This window comes from Setaria italica, chromosome I (genome assembly GCF_000263155.2).
Source record: "Setaria italica strain Yugu1 chromosome I, Setaria_italica_v2.0, whole genome shotgun sequence".
NCBI classification, from domain to species: Eukaryota; Viridiplantae; Streptophyta; class Magnoliopsida; order Poales; family Poaceae; genus Setaria; species Setaria italica.
In genome coordinates this window covers 6933933-6956050 of record NC_028450.1, presented here as the reverse complement: position 1 = coordinate 6956050, position 22118 = coordinate 6933933, and the positions used below count along the sequence as shown (strand labels likewise).

Below are 22118 nucleotides of genomic sequence, written 5' to 3'. Positions count from 1 at the left end.
GAATGGCGGCGGGGATGGATGGGTGGGTGGGAGTCGCGAGATTGGGCTCTGTTTTCTGTGAAAGGCCATGGCCCTTGGCCCGCCGCTCTTCAGGAGCCAGCCCACGACCGACCAGCCAGACCGGTAAAAATTTAAGCTGCATACTAACCTGGAGTTTGTAGGCAGGCCAGAGAATCGTCGTGGGCTCGTGGCTTTCCCTTCCCATTATTGGCCTGGGCGTCCGCATTCAGCAAGGTGTCAGCCAGTGTGTCTGATGTATTCCCCATGCAGACCAAGGAAATTTCAGTGTGTGCCGTAGCATATGCATCAAGTTCATTGGTGTTTCTCGGGGTTATCAATCTGCTATATCGTATTTATCTCTTGTTTTGTTTCGGTATATTGTCCAGAGTTCTACAACTCGAGATGTTAAACAAACAAGCAGATTGTGTTAGATGGCGGTGACTCGGTGAGAAACTACTGAGAATATGCTAATACATGACTTTGAGATTAAGAAAAAAAACTATCACGGGTTAATTGACAAAACCTTTTAGATCAATAACATGATGCCCTAGCATGGTTTTAAGTGGATTAAAACAAGTCTAATCACGTTAACCAAGAAAAGTAATCTAAAACAAAAATCGTAAGAAAACATGCCTGCAAAAGGTAATGCGGAGAGGTGGAATGACCAAGTTTATCAATGCATACTTGCAAAACCTTTATCTTTATTTTATATAAAAATATGTTGATGGCCAAGTTTTCTCTTACGAACAAAATAAAGTCCTAAAATCATCGATATAATGATGGATAAGATAACACAGGGAGTCTGGAAGCAACCAACCAAACTCATTCAGAAAACTAACTTAATGGTACCATCGCTGCAATAAGACATGTGGAGTCTTGAATTGTGCCTGATCATTTTGAGTTCTACTTTCCCGCTGCTGCCATCGACATCATCGCTACAGGTGCCGCCATGAACACAGGGCACCACATCCGTTTCAGTCAAGACGGTAAAATACTCCTCCACATCTGAATCATCCAAACCAAAAAAGGCCATGATATTTACAGCGTGGAAGAACCTCGCGACGCAGAACCTGCCGGAGCCCAGGTTGACAAGCTGAGGAACCTGCAGCTCCGTCCACTCCCGAGGCGCCTCAAACTCCTTCCAAGCGTCCACTAGCTGCGGCGGCTGGGAGTCCATGTCCATGGCGGAGAGGTCAGCGGCGCCCAGCCGCATGTCCCCGGCGCAGATGCCAAACCACAGCTTCAGCTCCGGCACGTACTCGACCTTGCCGACGAAGGGCAGCGTCCACTCCCCGACCTGGGTCCAAGCGTTCGTCGCCGTCTCCAGGCAGTAAGTTGTGTTGGAGGTACAGAGTGTTTTCTCAGCCAGGGATAACACACCCAGGCGACACAACCCTTTCATATATAGAGATAAGTAGCACACATTGATTACATTAATGGCTCATTAGAGCTTTAACTAAACAGCTAACTGCCTGGGTACTTACACAGTTACTTGTGCTGCCCAAGACCTTAATAGCAGAGACATAATTAGGCACAGATACCTAAGAGATAACTGGGAGCAGGGCTTAACTTCTACAGTTCTCCCCCTAAGACCTGCTTCCCCCATCCTTGATCTTCATGATCCCAATCTTGCTTCTCATGTCTTCAAACTTGGCCTTGCCTAAGGCCTTAGTCAGAATGTCTGCCAGTTGATCATTTGTGGCGACGAACTCAGTCTTGATGCTGCCTTCTTCAACACAATCTCTGATGAAGTGTTGTTTGATCCTGATATGCTTGCTTCTGTCATGAAAGACAGGGTTCTTTGCAAGTGCTATTGCTGATTTGTTATCCACTCGCAGCTCTACTACTTCCACTTTCTTTCCCAACAATTCAGCAAGTAACCTGGACAGCCACAGAGCCTGTGTTGCAGCAGTAGTCATGGCAACATACTCTGCTTCACAGCTAGATAAGGCAACCACTCTTTGTTTAATGGACTGCCAACTGACCAGATTGTTGCCTAGGAAGAATAGACAACCTGTAGTGCTCTTGCTTGAGTCAATATCTCCAGCCAAGTCTGAGTCACAGTAGCCAATGAATCTGGCTTCACTGGATGCCTTGGTGAAGTGCAGGCCATACTCCAGACTGCCTGCCACATACCGAAGGATACGCTTCACTGCCTGCTGATGCTCTATGGTGGGCCTCTCCAGAAATCTACTCACAAACCCGACTGCAAATGCCAAGTCAGGTCGAGTATGAACCAAATATCGCAGGCTTCCAACCAGCTGCCTGTACTGTGTTGGATCAACTTCCTTGGCTGTACTTTTCTTGCTCAATCTTAGCCTTTCCTCCATAGGAGTGGCTGCAGGATTGCAGTCCACCATTCCTCCCAGCTCCAGAATTCTCTTAGCATAGTGGGTCTGTCGAAGAGTGATGCCATTGGCGCTCTGCTGTACTTCAATACCCAGATAGAAGCTTAGAAGGCCAAGATCACTCATCTCAAATGTTGCTTTCATTTCAGCCTTGAAGCCTTCAACATCCTGCTCCTTGGCCCCTGTGATGATCAAATCATCCACATACACACCGACAAGCAACAGAGAATTTCCAGAACCACGCCTGTAGATTGCAGCTTCATGGTTGCTCTGTCTGAAACCTTTCTTCTTCAATGTTGAATCAAGCTTTGCATTCCATGCTCTTGGCGCTTGCCGTAGGCCATACAGAGCTTTGCGCAAGCGATACACCTTGTCTTCTTGTCCAGCAACAGCAAAGCCAGGCGGCTGATACACATATACCTCCTCGTTGAGGTCTCCATTCAGAAATGCGGACTTGACGTCCATCTGATGAACAGACCAACCCTCCTGTGCTGCCAGAGCCAACAAGACTCGAACAGATTCCATGCGTGCGACAGGGGCGAAAGCATCATCGTAATCCACGCCTTCTTGCTGGACAAAGCCACGAGCAACAAGTCTGGCTTTGTGTTTGATAACATTTCCATGTTCGTCCTTCTTCAATTTGAACACCCACTTCAGGGTGATTGGACGGTGACCAGCAGGAAGCTTCACAAGCTCCCAGGTCTTGTTTCTCTCTACTGATCGCAGTTCTTCTTTCATTGCTTCGCACCACGCTGGATCTCTCTTGGCTTCAGTATGCGAAGTTGGTTCGCCAGAGTGCGTTAGATGCAGTTCTGCGAACAGGCGAGTTGCAGGTGGTGGTGCGGGCTGCTGGCCAATAATATTGCTTACCGTTCTGTAACGAAGAGGTTCATCGTCGTGATATGCATCCAGTCGATCATCATCATCTTCCAGAGGCGTGGCATGCTCAATCTGGGGACTGGATGGTGGTAGCGTTGCGGTTGCTGCTGGAACAGAATTTGCCACTACATCGTCATCCTCTACTTCTTCAACTCCGACTGGACTGCCTGGCACGGGTGTTCTTGGTGAGTTTGGGGGCGGAGGCGATGGTGGTGTTGCAGGCTCACTCACCACCTCCGACCAGACGTACTCAACCTGGAACTCACTGCTGTTTGGCGCCGATGTCCTGGACTCCGGCGAAGACCAATCCCAACCGCGCTCTTCATCAAAAACAACATCGCGGCTGATCCTGACACGCCCGCTCACAGGCTCAAACACCCTGTATGCCTTAGCTCCCTCTGCATAACCAATGAATACGCCGGCCTCGCCGCGATCTTCGAGTTTGCGCAGCTGACTAAGCTTTCTGGTATAGGCAACACATCCAAACACCTTCATATGCCCCAATGTCGGTGAGCGTCCATGCCAGGCCTCATAGGGAGTAATTCCTTTCAGCGCACGTGTCGGTGATCTGTTCAGGATGTGAACTGCTGTCATTACAGCCTCCCCCCAAAATCTGGCCGGCAATCCTCGCTGCTTGAGCAGTGCCCTTGCCATAGCCACCACTGACTGATTACGCCGCTCAACGACCCCATTCTGCTGGGGTGAGTGGGGGGCGCTGAAATGTCTCTTGATGCCTTGCTCTGCGCAGTAGGTAGCAAAATCAGCAACTGTAAACTCACCGCCATTATCTGTGCGGAGCACTCTGATCTTCTGGCCACTTTCTGCCTCTGCGCTCAGCTTGATGCGCTTGATAGCCTCTGCTGCTGCGTCCTTGCTTGGTATGAGCGCTGCCCACATGAAACGGCTAGCGTCATCGACGAGCAGCAGGAAATATCGGTTTCCTCCAGGAGTTGCAGGTGTCACTGGCCCGCAAAGATCACCGTGCACCAGCTCAAGGGGCTGCTTGGCACGGTACTGTGTCGCAGCCGGGAACGGACGCCTTCTCATCTTGGTGGTGACACAGGTGTCACACACCTGCTCAACATGATCAATCACCGGGACACCACGCGCCATCTCTTCCTTCCCAAGTCTGCGGAGTGCATCAAAATTCAAGTGCCCCATCCTCTCATGCCACTGCCACGCTACATCTCCTCTGCGTGCTGCAAGACAGAGTGGCTGGGCTGCCTGAAGTTGGAGTGTGTACAATCTGTTAGCCCCTCTCTTCACCTTGGCAATCAAACGACCAGTGTGTTCCCAGATACGCAGCACACCGTGATATATCTCCACCTTGGAACCAGTCTCGTCAAGCTGACCAAGACTGATAATTGAATTCTTCAGGGCTGGTATATAGTACACACCCTGCAGCACCCTATGCTCACCAGTTCTTCCTTCGAAAGCAATCGATCCGATGCCTTTGATGTCAACCTTGGACGCATCTCCAAATCGGACCGTGCCTCGCACGTCCGTGTTCAAATCAGAAAAGAGCTCACGCCGTCCAGTCATATGGTGTGTAGCTCCTGAATCAAGGTACCACACATCTGCCTTTTCTTCATCGCTATTGGCACCAAGGAAAGCGCGGGCTTTTGGTTCTTCCAGATTCACCTCTTGAGCAGCATAGGTGTATGCCGGCGCGCACTCATCAAGGTCAACGAGCCCATGCGCCAGAAACAGAGCCCCATCATCCTCGCATTCTGCATACTGTACACGGCCATTGTGGCCGCCGTCACCGCCACCTGCGCCCCCTCGGCCACCAGCGTGCTGGCCTTGATTGCCACCGCGGCCGCCGCCACGACGGCCTCTGCCCCGTCCGCCGCTGCGGTCACCGCCACCATCACGGTCACCATCTCTGTCTCGGCGCGGATGAGGGCAGTCCCTTGCCCAGTGGCCCTCCTGGCCACAATTGAGGCAGGTATCGCCACAGCGTCCACCACCGCGGCCGCCGCCACGGCCCCTTCCTCGCCAGCCGCCGCGACCGCGGCCACCACCGCCGCCTTGGCCGCCGCCGCGCTGATTCTTTGAGCTAGAGCCAGCAGAATCATCCCCGCCGCCCTTCTTCTCTTTCTTCCAGCGCGCGCGCCATTGCTCCTCAGTGTACAGCAGCTTGCCATTGATGGAAACAGGCTCTGTCACAGCTTGCGCTTCACGGTCATCCACCGCCTTGAGCCTTCCTGTCACCTCTTCAAGCGTGAGCGCCTCGAAGTCGAGGAACTGCTCAATGGCGACAACAATCTGCGCGTATTTGGCTGGCACTGTGCGCAGAAACTTTTCCACGACACGCGCCTCATCAATGTCTCTGTCTCCATGGAGCACAAGCTGCTGGTGCAGAGTTGACAGCCGCAGGGCAAAATCTTCCACCTGCTCGCCGGGCTTGACATCAATGTTCTCCCACTCCCGACGCAGCCGCTGCAACGTCGCTCGGCGGACCCTGTCCACACCGATTCGAGTTGCAGCGATGGCATCCCATGCCTCCTTTGCTGTCGCCTTGTCAAGGAGCGGGAGCCCCATCTCCTTAGGTACAGACGCGACAATCACCTCCAAGGCTCGCCTGTCATCGCGATACTGCACTGGACCTCCTTCAACAGCATCCCAGAGGTCGCGTGCTTGCATCCTCAACTTCATCGTCTGGCTCCACTCATAGTAGTTGGTCTTGTCCAGCATTGGCCACGTTGTGCCGCTGCCGGAGTCGCGGTAGACCACCCTGCCTTGCGGCGACTCATAGCGAGCGCCGCCACGACGCCTTCGGTCACGCAGTGGTGACTGCGAACGGCGCCTGTCCCGCGGTGGAGTCCTCTGGCTCTTGACTTCCTCCTCTTCTTCTTCTTCCTCCTCCAGCACCTCTTCTCCCTTCTCTGCAACTATCTCTGCGCGCAGCTGCTGCGCCGTCCTGGCCGCCGCCTCTGCGGCTGCTGCAGCCTGCTGAGCCGCCTGGACAGCCTGCGCCACAGCCTCCTCTGCTGCCTTCAGGCGCGCAGCCTTCTCGCCCAGCTCGGCTTCCTTGGCCTTCCTGGCCCGGCGCTCAGCAGAGGTCGACGCCATGGTAGAGAGAAACAGAGGAGGAGTTCGAGTTGGGGAAGATGAGAAGGTGAGTGTCTAACCTAAGCTCTGGTACCAATTGTTGGAGGTACAGAGTGTTTTCTCAGCCAGGGATAACACACCCAGGCGACACAGCCCTTTCATATATAGAGATAAGTAGCACACATTGATTACATTAATGGCTCATTAGAGCTTTAACTAAACAGCTAACTGCCTGGGTACTTACACAGTTACTTGTGCTGCCCAAGACCTTAATAGCAGAGACATAATTAGGCACAGATACCTAAGAGATAACTGGGAGCAGGGCTTAACTTCTACAAGTTGATGATTGGGTCGTGGCCTCAGCTTGCGGTGGCGGCAGTGCGGGTGTTGTTGTGTTGAACAACTTGTGGCGCGTCAGGTCGATGCGGCGCAGGGATCTGGGACGCCCATCGTCGATTCGATCTGCTGGCGGCGACCTGAGGCGCGCTGGAGAATGGAGGGAGGAACAGGGCGGAGCTCCTGGCTCCCGAGCAACCGCGATCGGGAGCCAGAATGGCGGCGGGGATGGGTGGGCGTCGCTAGAGTCTCCGTTTTCTGAGGAGGCCATGGGCCGCACACTGGCCTGACCGGGGAACTTTATCCCATTGCCGACTACTACCAAATGGGCCTTCCCCAGACGTGGTGGTACGAATACCAGTTGAGCTGAGCCCGTTCACAGAAACAAGGCCGGTTTACGTCAGTGATGGATCAAACGGGCTTTCTGGGCCTTACCAGCCCGTATCATTGCGCCCAAAAGTCGTCGTAGTCTCTTGGTTTGTTTCCCTTGAGATTCAAAATTCAGAAAATCACTATTTTATGCCGGGACCGGGAGACGACGACCAACCAGTTGCCATGTGACAGTGGCAGCCTCGTCGTGGCTTGTGCAGCTGGGCTGGCGCTTCTTCTCCTATTGGCCGTGACGCGTCGTTCCGAACCAGGCATCGAGAGGAGGAGCTCAGATGGGCCTAGGCGCTCTCACAGTCACAGCTAATTCAGCCAGACTTGTGTGATGAGTCGCCTGGCGTTCGGCCTAGCTACCTGCAGCTCCGTGCGGTTCTCTCTCCCCTCTAGAGGTCAACCACCCATGGCTGCCGTGGTGGAGCCTCGACCTGGCGCCGCAGCCGTGGTGGAGCGTTGCATGCTGCAGCTCGATCTGCTGAGCAGCCAGGCTGATCGACATGCTTGGTGTGCCCTTGTGTCATGCAAGGCCACGGGGAAAGGGCGCCCTACCGAGTGACCAAGGGTAAAAGATTAGAGGAAGAGGTAAGAGATGCCATCCATCCTTTTTGTTTTTGAAGCGCCCTGTTCTGAATCTTGCGTTGCTGGTGGTTTGGTTTGCTTTTTTTTTTTTTGGTGAAAAGGTGTTTTTGTTTTTTTGGGGGAGAATATGTTTTTGGGCAAGCATTCCTGAGCTACCTTGGTTTGCGGTTTGCACTTTCCACTCCCAAAGCATCCTGTGCAATTTTTCCTTGTGCCAAAGATTAAACTGTTTCCTTTTTTTTTCTTTCTTTTTGTTGAGACGTTTTCCCCTAGACAAGCACAAAATGAGATTGTCATAAAAGGCGCTGTTTGTATTGTCTTTTCTTTTGCAAACGCGGTGTTCTCGATCATTTTTTGGAGAACTCAATCCGATCTTACTCTTTTTGTTTTCGAGAACTGATTTTTTTTTAGATTTGTTTTCGAGAACTGATGAGATAAACAAACGACGACGTGGTTTTGCAGACCCATCTTGTGAAACCTTCAGCCCATTGTGAAAAGCAACCTAAGCCCATTTATTTACATATTAGGCCCAAATATCATTAGCTCCGTGATATCTACATTTCTGTCTCCTTTCTCCCGTCCCCAACCCAATGAACGCGACCTTTGCACCTGACCACTTCACCAGTCACCCCCTCCCCGCTGACTGTCACCTCCTAGTCAATGTGACGTACTCTTACGTTCCCACTTATAAGTATTTGACCAAATTTATATAATAAAATATTAATATTTATGATACTAAATAAATACTATTAGTTTCTTTATTAAATATATTTTTTCTTCATTCAATATATTTTTATAGTATATTTATTTGATGTTACAAATTTTTATGATTCTTTCTGTAATTTTAATCAAATATAAAATGGTTTGACTCTTCAACATGGTCGGAACGAACGGAGAACGGAGGGAGCAGGAGTGATCGGCAAACGAAGTGCACCCAGTATTGACCAGGATCAAACCGGCGGTATCCCTATCCCCTGATATATCACCGACATCCCTTTCCTTCTTCTCCTCGCCGTCGAAATCCCCCTTCGGCTCCCCAACCCCAAGCTGCCGGAACCGATCGCCGAGATCGCAGCCATGGAAAACGACGCTGCCGTCGCCGCCTACGAGCGCGCCCTCGAGGCCGGCGGGCCGCGTCAGCTTGGGTTCGGATTCCGCCTCCCCCGGCTCCGCGACCCGCGCCTGAGCACCGCCGCCGCCGTGGCGGCGTGGGGAGTCGCCGGCCTCCTCTCCACCATCGTACCTGACCTCGTCGCGAACCGCGACCACGTCCTGCTCTACTTCATCGTCCTCATGGCTGCAGTCCTGCTTCTCCTGCTCGCTGTCGCGGCTCCGGACCTGCACGTGGCCGAGCGGGTCGCGGGCCGCCTGGAAGGTTGGCTCAGGGCCATGCTCTTCAGGGGCGCGTGAGAGTGAGAGATCGATATCGGTGGCTCGTATAATCTGCCCCAATCTTCTAGCTTCTTGTTGGCCGATCCGTCTTGTTTCAGGTGCTTTTGCATGGTGTTGGTTATCTTTATGAACTGCTGCTTTTGACCCTTGATGTGTATGAGCTGCAATTTGCATTCCTGCTTGCTAAGATATGACCTTTGTAAAATGTTCGTTTTCCTTGCATGATCACGCCCATTTCTGTGGGTTTTTGGGATGATTATTAAGTATTTAAGCTAGATGTGACGCTCTGATGACACTGTTTGTGTAGCATGCTGCTGGGTTTTATGGCCGCCGTCGATTTTGTTGTTCATATAGTTTTATCTGTTAGTGTTTAATTCTTGCTGGAAATGAAAAATGCATACGTAGTGTTGAACTCTTGCTGGAGATGATTAGATAGATATGAATATATGCTGGTCATATATCGCGACATGCATGGATAGAGAACACTGAACACATATATGGGACATGCTTCAACTGATGATGATCCTTAGCACAAATTTTAAGGTAGCGCTTCAAATCTTAGAGTAAGGTAGCGCTAGGAATCCTTAAACATGACTCATTGTGTCATCTAGATTTGTATACTCATTTTCATTTAAGATTGAGGTCCAAGTTGCCTAATTAGCATAAATTTTTATATGTGGCATGGTGTCATGCATGATGGCCCCCCTCCCTAAATAAATCATAGGCTCCTTAGGGTCATTTAGACGACCTTGATTGACACACTTAACAAGTAGATACTCCTATATACATATTAAGAGTTTATTATTAGGGATCTAGATGACACCACGTAGTAAGAGATTAAGGACCGTGCATTATACTCTTAAACTTATGTTGTTGGACAAACAGATAAGTTACATGCTTAAACTTGCAAAATAAAACAGTGTATATAATAGGAGTGACCTCCATGGAACAAACCTAAAATACTCTTTTTTTAACCATTTAAATCATTTAAATTTGCTTTCCAGTTCACTTTGCTCTTCATTGGACACGGAGCTGAAGTCCCGGACAGAGACAGTATACATGGGGTTACTGAAACCTTAAGAGCTTCTCCGGAGTTATACTGAAAACCAGTATCCAGTGCTTTACTTGTTTAGATGGCGGCAACCATGAACATCCATCATTACACTGTATTTCAGGCGATCTGGTTCACATTCCGATCGACTTCTCAGTTCTTTTAATAAGAGTGTGTTTGGTTACGTGCACCACATGATACATGTATGGATGATTCTGGATGGTAGGGTTCAACCAATTTGCATGTATCATATGGTTCATTCCTACCAGTAGAATAATAAATTAAGTGGGATGATTTCATCCTAAATGAGTTGGTACAATTCACCAAACTAAAAAAAATCATTATTATTTTGAATCATTTCATATATGAATCAAATAAAACAAGCAACCAAACACACCCAGATCCTCTAACATCAGACTCATTGGCGTTAGAGTGCAGTCACCCTCATCTACGCCGTACAGCTGCAATCCAACGGCGACCCCCGTCAAACACCTTCTCGCAGGCCACACAGGAGGCGGTCGAGAGCCCATCTGAGCCCACGGTGCAAACATGCCATGAGCGACCAAGTCCCTCCCCTGTCGCTTTCAAAAAAAAAAAGTCCCTCCCCTGTCTCCTCTGCTATCGTCTTCCTCGTTGCGGATTTGGCGTCCTCCTGCTCATCACCGTTGCGCTCCGTCATCCTTCCGATGCCGCCCCACAGCCGGCCGTATGCAGGCGCCTGCCACCACCAGCCTCGCCGGCACGTGCGCGCACGATTCTAGCCGCCTGAGCGCATCGTCTTTGCTGGAGCTGGATGGCACCGGTGCAGCAGACGTTGCCTCCTAGACCACCTCCCACCAGAGCGCGGCGGCCATGGAGACACGCAGCAGAACCCCGTGTGCGGTTTCCCGCCGTGCCCGCGCCGGTGGAGCTCATAGAGGCGGAGCGTCGGAGCCGTGCTGCCGCGGTGGCGAAACAGATTACGCTCTTGTTGGGCCGAGGCCCAGCGCGTGGAGGAGTGGAGCGCCAGGAGAGCTGAACGTCGTTGGATCGATGCGGACGATGCAGATGAGCGACTGTAGAGTGCAGTCAAAGATCCTGACGTTAGAGGATCCGATTCCAAGCCTAAGCTTAGCCCGCGGCGAGGCGAGCAGCCTCTCCTGAGGTGAATTTGAGTGCGCTGTAGCTGGCCTGTTGCTAACTGCCTAACTCTTGATGAACGCTTCACGAGGAGGAACAGAAAAGAGATATGCATCCTGTGAATTTCAAACAGGTGTACGTTTCACGAAGAGGAAGCTACATGTCTGAAAATTTTTCAACAATCTGGTACTGGAGTATGATTCATTCTCATGTAGATTATTTTGAAGATTCTATGCACGAATTGTAATGATTTTGCAAGATTCCTCCTGTTTGACTGATTTTGCAAGATAATAGAGGAATACTGGGATTTTTTTCTTCTTCAAAGTTTACTATTTCAGGTTCACTCGTTTTGGCATATGTTTTAACTCTATCATTTGTACATATATTTCAACAATTCCGATGGGTGACTTTATCGTAGTAGTAGTACCACCAGTCCACCAACACCACCACTACTAATAATATTATAAGAAGGAGATTGTTGGAGCCGAACGAACGTAATATGGGCCCCCATTTACCCTGCTCACCTGGGCCTGCCGGGCCGTATCAGGCTTCAACCTTGGATCTCAATATGAAAACAATATCGAAGTAATGATTGCTGCTGCGTGTTGATTGGGAGACCACCAAAGTCCTCCTCTTTCTCTCTTGTTATTTGCAACGTATTTCCAATACAAAATATTTACGTTATAATAATTTAGTTACATATGAAATTAAGAAGAACAAAAAAGAGGAAATGGCAGTTGAAAATTTCAGGCACCTACAATATAGGTGTGAGGGGGGGAATCATATATTACCAAAATTCATATATCATCAAATTGGAAGATTATGTCTGTATTATTTGACACACATATGTATACACAGTTTTTATGCACAAAAGATATTTAGCTGGCGGTGGCTTGCAGCTGCCCTCCACGCCCCGGGCCATGGCGGAGGAGTAGATTTTTCATCCCACCACAGCAAATTTTGCCAAGATTATATGCTACTATGTATTATTATTTGACATATGCATACGCTGATTTATGCGCAGAAGATCCTGCATCACCAACTTTAGTTTAAAGAAAGTAAAGATTATTGACAGGGGGGAAAAAGTCTCGGTTTCCTCTTTCTTCGCGGGCCGGCCGCGTGCTGAGTAGGATCGGAAGACGACGACCGACAGCCTGCGTGATCGTCCAGTTCATTCGGGCTGCCCTTCCCTCCTCGTATAGGCTAGATGTCACATCCCTCTGGGCCCGTCAAGGACGACAACTCGACAGGAGAGACAGCAGCAGCCCCATTGATCAGATTCAGCGGTAAGCGCAGTAGATTGACAGCTGCTCACCATCGGCCAATCAGTAGGTATCCCAGCCATTCGAGACCAACCGTGCAAGCCCGGAAGCCCCCTAGCTCGCATCTCCCTTGCCGGAGCGTCTTCTCAGGCCAACCGCTGAACCGTCGGGCCGTGCAGCGATGCAGCTCGCCTCGGATGGCCGGCCGGCCGGCGCCTCGGCGGCGGTGCCGGTTGCTGCGCTGCTCGCCTTCGACTTTGGATACCAAGCAAGCTCACCGTCTGCATCTGCAGAGCAGCTAGTTCTCGTCGGCGCGTCTTCTCTCCTGCCGGTCGACCTTCCAGTCGTGCAGTGATGGGGCGCCGCGCCGGCCGCCTGCTGCTAGCTACTCGCCGTGCTGCTTCCATGGACAAGCAGATCCGGCGGCACGCCGGTGGCCTAGCCGGCCGGGCCGTGCACCCATGCGCCATGGGGCTAGAAGCTTGCTCGCTCTGCTCTGCTGGCACTACACAACAGCCACACAAGAGCACCAAGCAAGGGAGTAAACTGAATGGCCCATTTCATGAAGCCCAAACCCGCTTTTGAGCCCAACCTTTCTAGATGAAGCTTTCAAGCCCATTGTTGGCATGGGCTTAGGAGGCCACCACACGTCATCACCACACACAGGTTAAGGCCCGAAATGCCGTTTGTTTTTTTTAGTCAACAGGGGGAGATCCCCACCTGATTCATTAGGGCCTTAAGCAGGCCAAAAGTCTAGTACATCATTTTCAGCATGGAAAATAGTAACACCATACATCAGCTACAAATCTATCTGCCTGCTTGAAGCGCAGGCTCCATAGTCGTGCTTCGTCTCTGCACTGCAACCAAAAACGGGGGTGGCTCGGCTTTAGGCGCTGAAACACGAGATCATTTCGTTGCTTCCAAATCATCCAGCAGACAAGGAGTATGACGGTCGAGAACTGACGGCTTGGGACCGTTGCCGGACGGTCTATAGTCCAAAGGGACTGAACAGTAGCGTGTTCAGTTGGGAAGCCCATGAACTCCCAGATGTGCGACGCAAATCGACAGTGGAATATAGGCCCTGTTTGTATACGCTTTTCTGGAACTCGCTTATCTGAGAAGCAAGCTTATCTGGTAAGCCTGCTGCCTGGATAAGCTGCTGTCTGAATAAGCAGGGTGTTTGGCAATCCTGATTATTTAATGTCGATTGTCTGTCCTGGTTGGTAAATTGACCTGAATGCCCCTAAGGCTGATAATAGCTCATTTTTATTATGAATCTGAGGAGAAGACAATAATTCTAATGCCTTTGGAGTTTGTTAAATTGAAATTACATTACAATAATATGAAATTCATACGATAGATCGGTCTAGTATGGAAACATCCATCATGGGTACAACAACGAATCATGAAACCATAGCGACAGCAATAGCATCACGCAATGCACCCATATCAATGTCATCTCCTAAAGCACCACCACCACCATCTGTGCTAGGTTGGGTTGAATTAGCATCATCTTCCTGAAAATCCTCTTCAAAATGCACGTCATGTACGGCACTATCTCTGATGAAATTGTGAAGGGCCATACAAGCAACTATAATTTTCGACTGCTTGTTAACCGGATAACTAGGCAAATTTAAGAGAATGCGCCACTTCATCTTTAGAACTCCAAATGATCGCTCAATCACATTTCTAAGGGATGAATGTGCATGATTAAACACTTCTTTCAATCCTACCGGATGCTGACCATGCTGCCATTCGGAAACATGATACCTCTGTCCCTTGTAGGGTGCAAGAAATCCTTTTCTATTAGGATATCCAGAGTCAACAAGATAGTACTTACCTGCATGTTATATTTATATGTTATATCACAATGAGCAAATATTCCCTAAAAAATAAATTGCAACATAACTCGTCCTTACCATCGGGAGGATGTGGAAATTGATCCTTCTATGTGACAAGTATGTCCAATAATACACGAGTATCATGGACAGAACCAGGCCAACCAGTGACAGCAAATGTGAACCGCATATCAAAGTCACAAACCGCCATGACGTTTTGTGAAGGATACCCATGCCGACCAATGTATTTCGGTTGATCAGCTAATGGCACAGTTACGGGTATATGGGTACCATCAATTGCTCCTATGCAATCTTTGAAATGAGGCCAAAACCTTGCTTCTTGTAGTTTAGGATGAATAGTAGAAAATTGCGGATCCTTAGGCCTCACAATGTCAACAGCTAATCTCATGATAGATTCAAGAACCTCTTCAAATTTTCTACTCACAGTTTCTAATGAGCGATGGAAATTATTCTTGCATTGCCTAAAAGATTGAGGTGCACCACAAGCCCATAGAAACATTCCTAGTGCTTCCTTGCTACAAAATTGTCTACTTGATCTCAATCCATACTTCATAACCAAAGTGTCATGAAGGCTTAAGAAAACTGACCTCCTCATTCTAAACATGTTAAAGCACTCCACTGGATCTTGTAGTTGTAACTCAACCCACTGTATTCCAGTCATCCTTGCTATCGTAGTAGTAATCTTCTTCTTGTTCATACCAGATGATGCCATGTAGTCCAGACCAAGCATTGCCACTATGTAATCATCATCAGTGTCGTCAGATTCATCAACATCCATGGTATGAACAGAATCACTGTTGCCTTCACATTCACTAGTTGCACTAGAGGTACTCATCAAAACAAATGCAAGCCTGTCAAAAAGCACTAACCAAGTCATCAGATGAATTTTTATTGTTACAACACAACTAATAGAAGGTTCATAGTCTCACACAGCATACTTAGAAAATTGAAATTATGTCTCACACAACATAAGACAAATGAAAGATAAATGGCACACTAATGCAACACCCTAGTGCTTCTTCCTTATCTCCCAAGCCCTCCTCAGCCAATTCAACCTCCCATTTGGTGTCTTCAATGTAATGAACACATCACGGTTCTCCTTTTTTTGAAGAAGTTGTGTGGCATAGAAGTGTTCATCACTCCCCTCCTCAGCCCCATCCTTAATGACTTGCTCCAACATATTTCCAATCTCATCTCTAACGTGATCAACAACCTGTGAAGTAGCTGAATGTTTACTACTTTGAGCTTTCAACTTATATGCATCGACCAACCGCTTCATGCACTGGTCCCTAAAAGTCTTCTTCTTCTTTCCTTTAGGGGAACTAGGAGCTGGCCTTTTGAAGCCCTCCGCTCAGAACTGGATGGGGCCTTATGTGCCTCCCTATCATTGGTGTCCTCAACATCAACAACATCATGTTCATCAACATCAACGTTTCCATCACCACTTGGAACATATGAAGTTTCATTTGTAACAATGACCGATTCAAACATGATTCGCATCTGATCCTCATATTCAAGCGGAGCTGTTCTGAACCGGATACAACCTGGCATAGCCTGTAAAATATCATCAGCATGCTATTATACTCCAACCCAAAATAAACAAACAACGTGTATGTGAACTATATCTGTAATATTGTTGTTAGTGGGCTCACCTTATTTTGTTCTTCCCACCATTCATCGTCAGCCACAATACAACCAGTAACAGGATCTTTTCCCAATCCGGTTGATCTCAAGTTCAAAGTCTTCCATTGGGTATACATTTTTTTCAATATATCCCACCTATTCTTCATTTGACTCTCACCGTATGGCCTCTGGTACGCTCATAAAACTTTCTAATAAGGTTTGCATATCCCACCGCATTCAAACATTGCTGCGGCCGATTGAAAGCAAGTACTTCTTCCACACAAATGTCATTGAAAGTTTTCGCGGCAAACGAATCCCATTTTACCACAATCTTTGATGACTTTTCCATCTAAAATTTGATTACAGTATTGTAGAATTAAATACAAATCTACAAGCTTGTTTACTGACCATACAACCCACAATCTGTCATTTTAGTAATCCATTAAGAGGGGGCACCAATTTTACCTTGCTATTTGTTGGCGGCCTTGCAGTCGTAGCAGCAACAGAATACTCAAGAATACTCAAGAAGGTCGCTAGCTTCCTGTCTAAGCTCCAAGCAGTCCTCTCTAGCAAGCTACAAGAGTTTAAAAATATAAATGAGTAAATGGCAATAGGACACTCAAGTTGCACGGTGATAACCATAGCTCACAGGGTTCCAACTGTGACAGACAGTGACAGGGTCCTGGTACTGTCCTACGGTATGTTATAGAAGACATTTCAATCATGTAGCATCTGCAGAAAGATTCTATTCATTCTTCATACAACCAGCAGATAGTAAACTATCAATGTCCCATATGATATAATTATAAGTACACTGCAAAGCTTATTCTATATGGACGACACACGATGATTTTCCAATTTTGCAGGGAAGCTTCTGGAATATGAAACACCAGCCAAACTGTTGGAAGACAAGCAATGAGCCTTTGCTAAACTTGTGGCTGAGTATTGGGCTAATACCAAGCGGAATTAATAGAGAGAAATACAACAACCCACTGTCTCGCTTAGAAGAGAAAAGGGGTTGCTTGGGTGCTGAAAAAAAAACATAATTCACATTGCCAATTTGTTCCCCAATTTAACAAAAACCTATAAAAGCACACGGGTTACAGACACAAGCAGGCCATAAATTTGATGTTGCAATTATTATGTCAGGCAACAGGCCATATAAGAGCACACATATTTTCCCAATAAACTATAGTTCATAACTCCACGGTTTGCAAAAAGTTGATGTTGCAATTATTATGTCAGGCAACAAGCCAAATAATCGTCAGCATCAGGACAACAATGGCAGAGCTTAAAAGGGCAATGGGACCGACCAATGGAGCCCTGTGTCCTCTTGCAATTAATTGGAAAAGAAATCATAATTGCCTATGTTAGATGTGCAGATGACTAATTAAAAGATGCCCACCAGCTGCCAGTACAATTGTCTGTTAGCCAAATGGGCATGTGATTGCTGGTCGGCCTGCATTCTCTGGCACAATCTCTCCAAAGAGAACCATTACTAAGATTGAAAGTAAACAGCATATTTCCATGCTGCAATCATGATGTAGTTTTTAGAAATGAACTTGTATAGTGTTATGATTTCAGGCACTTGTATATATCTTCTAATAAACTCTGGAGTGTGTGTGACATTTGTTTCAGGAAATGAATAATAGAGGAGATGAAGCCTAATTGTTAGGTAGTAGAAATCATGGCTCCAAAACAAATAATTTATATAGTCATAGACCCCTAACCCAATGCAAATTCAGTAATCTATCTGAAAGAAACTGCTCCCCTGCTGTTCTGCCTCATCAATCAAGTGTCGGCTTTGTTCATTGTTGCTAAATGCAAATTCAGGCAAGTTACATTCACTTAAATGAGGATTGGTAACTTTGTTCATTGTTTGTAGTGAAAGTAGGATATTTGTGATGCATCTGTAGTATCTTCCCCATCCATGTTAGTATGTTTATACTGGATAAACAGCACTGTCCAAAATGTTGAATGTACAGATGGTAACCAGCTGCTTACCGCTAACCAGCGTTGGGGGCCGAGCGCAGCATGAGCCGCCGGCGGCGGGGGTCGAGCAAGGGCGGCACGGGCGGCCGGCGGCGGGATTCCAGCCCGGGCGGCGCGACCGGAGGCGGGGCCCGAGCGCGGGCGGCAGGGGCGGCCGGCGGCTGGCGGCGGGGGCCGAGCGCGGGCAGCACGGGCGTCCGGCCGCCGGATCCGAGCCCGGGCGGCGTGACCGGAGGCGGGGCCCGAGCGCGGGCGGCAGGGGCGGCCGGCGGCCGGCGGCGGGGGCCGAGCGCGGGCAGCACGGGCGTCCGGCCGCCGGATCCGAGCCCGGGCGCCGCAGCCGGAGGCGGGGGCCGAGCCCTCGCAGGGGCAGCCGGCGGCGGGGGCCGAGCCCGGCGGTGGTGTGGAAGCGGCCCGAGCGACCTGAGCGGTGGCGCCGGCGACGGGATCTGGAGCGGACGGGAGTGGCGGCGGTTACGAGAGGCTTGGCGTCGGGTGGCCGAGGGTACTGCGGAAAATTTCGGTCCGCTTGCCCCAGAAGCGTGCTCTGAGCCGCGTACGAGATAAGCGGCCTGCTAGTTCAATTCCAGATTTTCCACTAAGCGGCTTACGTGACAAGCGGGAAATAAGCGAGGCGTTTGGGTGGGTTTATCGCTTATTTTCACCAATAAGCGGGAAATAAGTGACTCCAAACAGGGCCATGATGTGGTCGCAGTCTTCAACTTCACCACAAAACTCGCATGATTCTCCAGGATATTCTTGCGGACTAGGTTGGCGCGGCATTGGATGCGCGCCTGCACTAGTAGCCAGACAAAGAACTGCACTCGAGGAGGTGCACGGTTCCGCCAGATGAAGTGAGCAAACCTGCGCGGCGGGGGGGGGGGGGGGTGAACCTGCAGCGATCTTTAGCTTGGCGTAGGTATCTGCAGAAATTAGGAGGTGGATATCTCTACTATTGGGATAGAGCCGCTGATCGGCAGCTTGCCCAAGTGACACTTGCTCCAGGAGGGTATTTACCTGCTCAATTTCTGAAGCTGCCTGGGGGGAGAGGTGATCAGTAAGATGGGCGTTCAGCCCGTCTGCTACTACCTGAGCCACGGTTACATTCCTTGTGGCTGCGTGACTCAGCAGCGAGGAGGTACGGTGACAGGGAATCCCCTTGTCGCAGACCTCTTTCACAGCCAAACCAGGGTCTAGGGACTCCGTTTACCAGAACGGCAAGCTTGGAGGTATCCAGTAAGCTGGCTATCCACGTGATCCATTCTTGGGGGAAGCCCCTAGCTGCCATTATCGTGGCAAAGCATTCCCATCTCACCGAGTCGAAGGCTTTAGCAAAGTCCAGTTTGAGCACCGGTGTTGGTAATTTGCGTCGGTGATAGCATTGAACCAGCTCCATGGCATAGACGAAGTTTTCAGAGATGGAACGCCCTCGAATGAAGCCTGTCTGATCTGGGTCAATGAGGCGTGGGATTTGGCGTTGAAGCCTCGTGGTCAACATTTTGGAGACAATCTTGAGAGAGCAGTTCTAAAGACAGATCGGTCTGTAGTCGCTTGCTTCAAGAGAGGTGGCCGTTTTTGGGGTCATAACAATGTACGCCCTATTCAAGCGCTCAAGCTCAGCTTCTCCTATCTGGAACGCCCATGCCAATTGCATCACCGTTGGTGAGACTTATTGCCAAGCCGCTGAGTAGAACGCCGGGCCGAATCCGTCCAGCCCCGGGGAGCTGTGCCTATTCATTGCCCTTACAACAGCCAAAGCTTCAGCGTTGCCGCGTTGACCTTCGCACAGTCGGGTAGAGCGCGTCCAGATCCACCAAGGTGGTGTCCACCTGCCACGCTCTCAGATACCTTGCAAGCGTGCGGTGAGAGCAGACGTCTTGTCGTTGTGTGAAGACACTTGCACGCCATTCACGGTTAGCGAGCGAATGTTTTTGCGGCGCAGTCGCATTGTGGCCTACGCATGGAAGAAGCCGGTGTTGGCGTTGCCTTCTCGGATTGCTTGGAACTTCCTACGCTGCTTCCAATATGCCGCACGCTCACGCACGGTGAGCGCGAGCCGATCCTGGCAATCACGCCGTAGCAACAGTTCACCTGCAGAGAGCCGACGCTCTTCCTCAAGTACATCGAGTAAGTAAATCACGAACTTGCAGTTAGGGAGTAGGGTTGGTGGAGCTCGCTTACGCCGAGCCCACGCCTTTGACACGCACCGTGCCACTTTCAACGATCGCACCATCGCCGCTGCCGCACTGTTTTCAGCGCTAGGCGCCTAGGATGAAAAAATAGTAGGCAGATAGTCTGGATGCTTGAGCCAAGCGGTTTCGAAACGGAAAAGGTTTGCTCTGGGGATCGAAGTGGACATACGAAGGAGGATCGGTGTGTGGTCGGAAGTCGGTTTGGGGAGAGAGCTCAGCGAGGAGTCAGGGAAAGCATGGCTCATGTGTAGGCTGAGGAGAACACGGTCGAGACGAGCAAGCGTGAGGGAGCTGCGATGGTTGGACCAGGTAAAAGACGGTCTGAGAGCGGGAGATCAATGAGGTTCAAGCGTTCGATAGTGTCGTTAAACGCCGAGCTCAAAGAATCAGTAAAGTTCCCGTGGTTGTTCTCTGAACTATCCCTGGTAAGGTTGAAATCCCCAGCTACAGTCCAGCATTCTGGAACTGAAGGACCGAAGGGGCGACCAGGGGGGGGGGGTGAATGGGAGCCTATAAAAATTCTCAACGAAAACAAGGCCTATGTCCCAAACGCAACCCCAAAGCACACGGTGCGTTCAATCGTCAAGATGACGCAAGTCAACTCGTGACTGGCACACCCTAGGAACGATAAGAGACGCACAAATTACAGCGGAAATATAGCATGAATCGATTCTATCAAATTTGCACGGATGAGACAAAACAAGAACACTACTAATGACTTACTTAAGTAGGCATGGAAGGATTAGCAATTGATAAACTAAGAATGATTAACGCAGGAGACATAATTAATTAATTAACCACTAGACATTGTTAGCAAAAGACAAACGTGATTAAAGTGCTAAACAACTTTACTGGCAGTTGCATGAATTAAATAAGACAAGATAAAGTAAAAAGACTCACAATGCTTGGCGCATGTCTGTAGGCCTGGTGCATGCGTTGGCCTGCCTTCCTTCGTGCATGGGCCTGCAGGTCTGCTTTGCTCGAATGCCCAGATGGCCTGCTAGCTGGCCTGCTTCGCGTCCTGGGCTGCTACCTGGCGAAGCTGGGCCTAGTGCACTGCTGCACCTATCTACCTGCTGGGCCGCCTTGCTGGGCCTGCTGTAGCTGGCCCGCGTGCACGTGCTACTCGCTGCTCTGGCTCGCTCGCTGCCTCGCTTCCCTGTTCCTGCGCACGAACAGACAGAGGGAAAACAAGAACTCCAAGAACACCACTCAAGCTTCAAACTAAAAATACTCCCTCAAAATTCCATGAATCGAGACAAAACTTGAGCTATAGATGCGCAACCACAAGTGCGAATAGATCCATGAAAAAGATCTCAAAAAGCTCAAGTATCCATCACGGATTTTGGAGAAAACCGAAACCCTAACTCAAGAACGCGATTTGGGAAAAACTCAAAATCAAACCGGATTCGTGAGGGATTTGAAAGGGGATCATATCACGAATGCTCTCCAAGGTCCTAGTAACATTTCCCTTCAACCAATCTCACGAGATTCGGGCTCAAACATGATGAACGAAAATTCTCCAAAAATAGTTCCGAAAATAGGGAAAAAGAAAAACGCTCGGGAATTAAAGATTTAGCACGATTTGAGACAACAAATAAAGCTAAATCACGAGAACCTCTTCTATACAAGATGAGGACTAGCCTCCTCCCTTCATCCACCCACTAAAGATGAAGAAATCAAGAGAAAAGAGTAATCACTCCCTAATCCCCCTCGCTCCTCTCACTTTAAGCACATGACTAGCCTCTAAGCAAATAGATAATGAGTTGCTAAGCAAAGAGGTGCTGAAATAACCAGCCCCCCATCCCTATTTATAGTCCAGGACGAAAGACTATACTACCCCTACAGCTACAACTAAGATAACTACCCACGCAGGGGCATTTTGGTCCAAGTTTTTATCCGCGCATCGGACGGACACGCCGCCTTCACGACTTTGCTTCGCCTCGACGCAAGCTTCGCGATGACGCCACGTGCCCTCCTTCTCGAAGCTCCCGCCGCACCGGGCTCGCCCCCAGTTTTGAGGCCCAAACCGGGAAACCTGCCTGCGC

At 49.4% G+C, this 22118-nt stretch overlaps 2 long non-coding RNA genes across 2 annotated transcripts; one reads left to right on the top strand and one right to left on the bottom strand.

Annotated features, from left to right (window-relative positions):
• Positions 1-7242: 7242 nt before the first annotated feature.
• On the top strand, positions 7243-10257 carry LOC101770984. Its single transcript, XR_214445.3, has 2 exons — positions 7243-7583; positions 9977-10257. It is a non-coding gene; the product is annotated as an uncharacterized LOC101770984 (long non-coding RNA).
• Positions 10258-13780: 3523 nt separating this feature from the next.
• LOC105914494 lies at positions 13781-21834 on the bottom strand. Its single transcript, XR_001164121.2, has 5 exons — positions 20971-21834; positions 16352-16460; positions 15916-16235; positions 14324-15817; positions 13781-14244 (listed from the first exon to the last, which is right to left on the bottom strand). It is a non-coding gene; the product is annotated as an uncharacterized LOC105914494 (long non-coding RNA).
• Between the last annotated feature and the right edge of the window lie 284 nt (positions 21835-22118).